The sequence below is a fragment of the Atta cephalotes genome (genome assembly GCF_000143395.1).
Source record: "Atta cephalotes unplaced genomic scaffold scaffold00001, whole genome shotgun sequence".
Classification (NCBI taxonomy): domain Eukaryota; kingdom Metazoa; phylum Arthropoda; class Insecta; order Hymenoptera; family Formicidae; genus Atta; species Atta cephalotes.
Genome location: NW_012130065.1, coordinates 9,291,053 through 9,299,083, shown reverse-complemented (window position 1 = coordinate 9,299,083; position 8,031 = coordinate 9,291,053).

The window sequence follows — 8,031 nt, the reverse complement described above, 5'->3', positions numbered from 1 at the left end:
CTCCTACTACCCGTCGTTCGTACGGTCCGTACGTCGAGTCNGAGAGAGAGAGAGAGAGAGAGAGAGAGAGAGAGAGAGACCAATTGCATCAATCTATCTCTTTTCTTTTAAAACCGATAATAACGATTAATTGAAATGTGCAATCTATTATCTTTATTAGGTATATTTTTTATGCATAACGCATAATTCATAATTCATAATTTTTTATGAATATTTACACACAATAAATAAATCTGATTTAAAATACTTATAAGCGATCTTAAATTCTAAGAATATATATAAGACATTAATAAATCTTAACATATTCCGTCCAGAGTAAGCACGGTTGCCAATTCTCCGACTATAAACATTTAACATTTTTTAACATTTTTTTAAGGAATGCATTACAATATAATAATACCAATGGTAATTTTTAAAGTAGCAATTGTTGATGTTCGGCAAGATAAATAAAATCTCCGGTTTTTAAAAAGAGAAAACTGATGAACATAAGTTAAATATTGGTAACCTTCAGATTTTTTATTAAAACTGTTTAATATCTTAGTTACAAAAAAAAGTAATAAATAAAATAATAATTTATGATATCATTTGTAAATACATAATTATGATACATGATGCAATATTGGTACATTAAGTCTTCTTTTTACAATAATAATTTTATAAGTTTTTAATCTTGTTATGACACATTATTTAATAAATAAAACAAATAAAAATACTGTGAATCACCGATGTTTTGTGATGTAATGATCAAGTCATTTAAAATCGACACGAAGCGCGCCAATAATATGTTTTTACATACACGCAATTATAACGTAATAAAATTATGTAATGTATTTTGCTTTTTGAAGTGTAAAGACAAAATTTCTATTTTATTTACTCGTAACTCAAAATTTATTGACGCGTAATTCAAAATTTATTTTGCTAAGAAAAAGTTATTTTTAAATTAACCAAATCATTGAAAATAAAAAGTTACAGACATCTCATATTTAAAAAAATTACTTACGTGATATTTGTACACGTTGCATTTAGAAAATTTAATGTACACATTATATCTTAAAACATATTGTAATATATTTAAATATATTCTATACATAATTTATGTGTGTTTTCAATATTCATAATCAAATGTATATATATCAAGTTTTACCTTATATTTCTGCATATCTTACACAAATTTTTTTACTAAATAAAATCTATATAAAGTGAAATGTACGGTTTATTGCAGTCATTTAATAATCTCAAATATCATAACATTTATAACTTATAACTGTGAAGCAATGATTAAGTATCGCGTTGATCATTACTATAATAAATGTACTATGCGTTCTTGCAGAAGAGAAACTTTACTCTGATGAATTCGATAATATACTTTACTCTGATAACTTTACTCTGATGAATATCGATAATATTGATATTCAAACAGTTTTTAACGATAAAGATTTAATAGAAGGCTATTACAATTGCTTTATGGAAACAGGACCATGTAAGTCACAGAGAGTACACACAGCAGAGATTTTTTACAGGTATTTCTGTACTATTATCAAATTATTTTTTTTGGTGAAGAATTTTTTAGTTAAAACAAAATTTTTTAACGTAGAAGTATTTATATAGTTTGCAAACCACTTACAATGCCAAATAAAAAATTCTTTCAACGAACTAAACCTCAGAAATAAACAAAAACTCCTCTATTACTTACAAGCTTTATTTTAATAAAAATTGCTTAATTATAAATGTATATAATTTTTAAGAATTGAAAAAAGTTCAGCAAAAATGATGATTGAAGCAATGATGTACGCGACAAATATTTTACAAAACCGAATTTGCTTCTGAATTAATTTGTCATACAAAAAAATAATGCAGCAGAAATAAAAAAGTTTTTTGAATTTCTTATCCTTTAATTCTCGTATTTAGATTATATAAATTTATTAATCAGAAATGAAATTAATTACTAGAATAAATATATATAAATCTTCTCGGTTTTAAAGATTCAGTGAAGCTTTCCAAACTAAATGCAAGAAATGTACTGAAAAGCAAAAAGTAATAATTGAAAAAGGTATTAAGTGATTTCAGATGAACCTGAAAAATAGAGATAGAATAATTACGAAAACTTTAGAAGATGGGAAAAAAAGATCTGCTCAAACATAACTGCTGATAACACAAATAAACACAAATAAATAATAGATCTCGAAACGCTGTATTCGAATTTTCCCGATAAATTAATGTGATACAATAATTTATAATTATAATTTACAATCTGATAAATTAAATAATATTTGTAAAGGACATCTAGTGGAAATTAGAAAGACATTTTACAAATTATATTGGCTAACACTTTGAAATTCATTTAACAATTTGTATTAATAGAAATGTTACAAAAATAAATTGTATTACTTTACAAATATTTATGGCTAGAAGAGAGAAGAATTTTTCAATAAAAAAGATATTATAAAGAACATTTACAATATAATATGATTAACTACAAAAATCATAAATCATAAATGAAATAAATGATTGTCAAACTTAGGTGTTTCAAATATAATACATCATATATTCTTTATTAAATCAAATTTATTTCAGAGATGATTGCGCGCCAATAACATTCGAACTTTCAACACACAATCAGTCTGAAACGCTAATAATCCTTCTTAAATTAAGGTGGAAACATACGATGCTCAATTTTTTGAATGATAGCATATCTGCTCTGATGCATGAACGAATTCTGCATATGTACGTTGTATATATATGATTTTTTTAACGTTTATGTACAGATCGAGTATCATATGATTCCATCTTTAGATTAGAAAGAAAGAATTTTAGAAAAAAAAATCTTCCTTTCTTTTTTTCTTTCTAATTTAGGGGATATCTAATTTAGGAGATATTATTAATGTTTCAGACTGATTGTATTGAAAGTCTGAATATTATCGCGCAATCATTTCTGAAATAAATAAATTTAATTTAATTAAATAATCGTCAGTTTTACATGTAACTCCATTTTAACAACATTTAATTAGATTCGTGTTCGCCGAATTGAAATTATAAATATCTAACATCCTAGCTGTTTATTACAATCATCCTCCCCATTATCAATCTAATAAATTTCAAGAAATAACAAAAAATAGAGCATGAAATATCATACCATTTAATTATTACACATTAAAATTATATTTGTAAATCAGTTTTTTTAATTGACGATGATCTCGATTTTAAGGATATTTAACAAAGATTTTCAAACTAAATGCAAGAGCAAGAAATGTATTAAAAAAGAGGTAAAGAAGAGTATAAAGTATAAGAATGATACTCAAAGAATAAATCCAATAATTGAAAATTAATAATTGCGAAGACAACGCGCCAGCAGCATGTTGAAAAAATAAATATATACATATACAAGGAATGATAATCCAATTATTTTCAAATTCTTATACTTCTAAAAGATTTATATATATCAGAAGACGTTTAACTCTAAAATTTTTAATTTAATTGTGTTAAATGTACAATATTTCTACATTATAATTTAGAAATAATTTTTATGAGCACAATTATATTTTAAAATATACAATAACTAAAATCTTTTTCTCAATTATTATAGTCAATTCTTTCTAAATTTAATTCGACAAATAAGTATATTGCCAGATAATTATTGTTTTGTGTTTCAAAATATTATATCGAAATTAATATAGCATGAGTAATTATTAAAATTTTAAAAAGGTCAGAGTTTTTATATCTGCTTTTGTAAATATCTGTCATAATATAATGAAATTACTTCAAGGATGTATTGATGTAATCTATCTATATAGATTTCCTAAAATTTAGATCACGAAGATCTTTTTGAGTTACTGTAATTCAAAAATTGTTAATCAATTGTGTTAATTTTTATTAAAAAAGATTAATTTTAAATTATCATTTATAAAAACAAATTATTAAATATAGTACGTAAAACGTTAAATAAAACATTAAAAAAATGTCTATATACAATTGTATACTTTCAACACTTTTAATCTTAATTGCTAAATCTTCTGTACATTTTGCATCTACATACATCACATGATTTTTTTATTAAGTAAAATTTATATAAAATAAAACGATTCATTGATAATTTAATATATCAAGTATTAACTGTGGAATCAATGTCTCAGATATAAAAAAAAATTTTTCTGTGTGTGGTATATTTTGCCTTCAAAACATATATTGTATTAACATTATAGTCAGTTATAGTCGGATTTTATTTCAAAATTCGATCGTCTTAAGTAATGTCTTAAGACGCTAATGCGATTCTCTGATTGGTCCATGACATCTCAAAATTCAAGTAAAGATGATCTTGAATATGAAGAGGAAAATTGACTATGAATACCGACTTTAATTAATTAAGATTTGATAAATATGACATTATGATTTTTAATTAACAAAATTAATTGCCGTGATGAAATAAATAAAATATTGTTTTAAGAACACTTTAACTATTAATAAACATAATAAATATATGATTATTAATATAACGAAAAATTTTACTGATATTGTATCCTCTTCCAAATTTAATAAATAATAATGATAAACATATCGTAACGATAAGAAAAATCATTCCTGATAATTTATGAGGATTAATGATTCTCATAAATTATTGAAATACCATCTCTTCTTCTATTTATTGACAAATATTTTACGGGAAATCAACAAGGAAAGTTCAAATTAAAAATAGAAATTCAATTTGAAATTCCTGGTTAAGAAGTTCAAGATCTTATTGGATAATAGCTACAATTGTTTAGCTCATCTGTTTTATGTATATTCATTATTTTTTGGTATTAATTGAGATAATTGGTGTTTATATAAATTATACGCGCACGCAGACGGAAATATATTTAACCGCTTCGGTATACGAGTTTCCAATAGCATGAATGGCAAACACATAATACAGATTTTTAAAACTTTTCAGTTAATCAATATAATAAATTCAATCAATATAATAAATTATTTATATGGCTTCTAAAATATTATTCTCGTTGCTTCAAAAATCAACAGAAAAAAAACAATAAATAATTTTATGAAAACATTTTTAACGTTTATATACAGTTGCGCTTGAGGTAGTAATTGTAACACTGCACATAAATAAAATTTTTTTAATACTTCAGTTTCGCAATCTAAGATTATTAAGTCTTTAATACATATCTCTCTATGAATAAATTTAGAAATCAGAATGCATTTTATAATATAGTAATTATGCAGCTTCTGAAAATATAAAAATATATGCGCAATTACTACGTAATTGCCTATGCAATTAACTGTAAAAAATTAGTTATCACATATTAATAATTTATGAGAATAGAACTTATATACCTTATGTATGCTTTTGTCAGTATACGTTTTCAAAAAATACATAATGTACAAATATTAATTGTTTATTAATCACATTTAATTACAATAATAATCAAATTGAAGTTAATATTGTTTAAATAAGTGTCAAAGAAATTTTTGAGTTTAATTATTACGACTTTTAAATCTTTAATATTACATATTTTTATAATAAAAATTTAAACTAAAATTTCTCATAATATAATAAAATTATTTGAAAGTAGTGATGTAATCTCTATTTATGTAGCTCTGAAAATTTAGATTACGAAAATCTTTTTAATTAAAAAATTGTTGAATCAAGTTAATTTTCACTTAAAAAAATTAACTCCAAATTATTATTTATCGTTAAAACAAGTATCATTAAATATAGTACGTAAGAAATTAAGTAATGTATTTAAAAAAATTTGTACATAGAATTGTATACTTTTAACAGCATTTAATCGTAATGCTAAATCTTCTGTATACTATAGAAATTCTACTTTAATTCACTTTAATTCCAAAAATTGATGTTTCTCCCTTTTTTATAATTCTATTCAATTATAATTCTATTCTTTTTATAATTCTAGTTGTGACAAATGTTCTCATGAGATCCATGACAGCGAGTTATCAACATCGCATAATATGTCAACACTCAAACAGCTATGTAAATTTTAAGTAATTATATTTAATTTTAATCTTATTTATTAAATTTTACATTAATGATTATTTAATAAACTTATTAATTTAATGGACATTGATATATGGGTGTGAATTGACTTATTCAAATATACATTATTCATAGTTACGTCAAACAAATATGTAAATTCAAACAATCTAATATTGAATTTTATATTTAATTAATGTATATATTTTAGTCTTATCATTAATATATTTACTGAAAAGTATCCAAATTAAAAGGATTGAAACGTCTATTTCCATTATATACAATAAAACGTAATTACAATAATATTCAGTATCGGCTCTCAAAGGCTTTTTATTTCTTATTGATCTTCTGTAAATATTTTCCATCTGTACATATATCACGTGGTTTTTTTATTAAGTAAGATTTGTATAAAATGAAACGACTTCATTGATAATTTAATACATCAAGTATCATAACTATGGAAACAATGTCTCAATTAAGCCGTATCGCATTAATTGCTATGAACGTACTGCTGTATGTTCTTGCAGTGGAGCACTATACCGATGAATTCGATAATGTAATTGATGTTGCTATTCTCCGTAACGACACTACGAAATGAATATCACAAATGCTACATGACTATAGGATCATGTAACACAATAGCACAGAAGAAAATAGCAGGTATCTATGTGTATGATACTACTATATAGTATGTACTGTATAGTACGTATTGTATAGAATTATTCTTTCTTCTTTTGCGAGAGAAAATTTCTTTTTATATAATACAAAATCGATTTTTCTTTAATGTCTAGGTATCTAGTTTTCAAATCTACAATATAAAAAGGAATTTGGCGTACTAAACTCAAAAAGGAAAAAAAAATGCTAAAATATTAGATCGTGGGAAAAGTTTCTTCATATTTAAAAAAATTTTTTTGCGAAAGTATTTCGTTTATTGCGAAATTTTCGTTACAATTATATCATTCGCTAGAGCAAAATTTCAGTTTTAAGAATCTATTTTTTAAATTGCGATATGATGATTTTTATCAGAGTAATCGAAGTCAGAATACTCCTTTACTTAATTTGAAAAAGGAACATAAAATCATAGAAACATTTTCAAAAAATGATTTTGTAAGTAAAGCTTCAAGATTTCAGGATACGTAGCCGAAACTTTTCGTAATTTTTTTTTGGGCACGTAAGAGACTCCCAAAGTGAAAAGAAAATTTTTCATCTCTTTCAGCTCGTAGTTTTTGAAATGTAAAAATTACCAAATTCATAAAATATAGTAACCTTTCGAAAGTAGAGATTTCAAGCTATAACACTTTTTTTTTAATTTAAATTTTCATTTTTGACATTGTATATGCAAGTTTGAATTAAAAAATATGAAGAAATTTTTTCCTCAACTTAATAAGATTTGCAAATTATTTTCAGACTTTAACAGAATTTTGATCTATTGCTCAATTGTAAATATGTATAAGTTATTCGACTTAATATGTTTATACTGATATTTCGGAACCTAATTAAAGTTAGACGAAAAGTAAATAAGCTCTTGAATGGGATTACGTTGAAATGATTTGTGTAGTGTGAGAATCGTGCATATCTCTGAAAATTTTGTGGAAAAAAGGGGTAGTTCGAAGTACAGTTTCAATATAAATTTGTATTATTTATTAGGTGTACAACTTTGCTTCCGTTTTCCTATAGATGGCTTTAGCGATAAGTGGTGATCGAAATAAATAGATCATAGACGTCATACAATAAACTTGGGCATCTGTCAACATAACCCCATAGAAATATTAGTCGATTTGTGTCTGCATCATAAAGTTATTCTCGATTGAAAATGTCAGTTTACGAGCTAAATTCTCGTCATTTGCGGGAGGTTTTAATTTTTTGCTTCAATATGAAGAAATCTGCAGCTCATCGAATGCTCTCAAATACTTATGGTGAGGCCGCTATTAATGAAAGAACGTGAGTGGTTTTAACGCTTTAAGAACGATGATTTTGACGTCCAAGGTCATGCTTTGTATTTGGTGGGACCAGCTCGGCGTAGTGTATTATGAACTGTTAAAACCGAC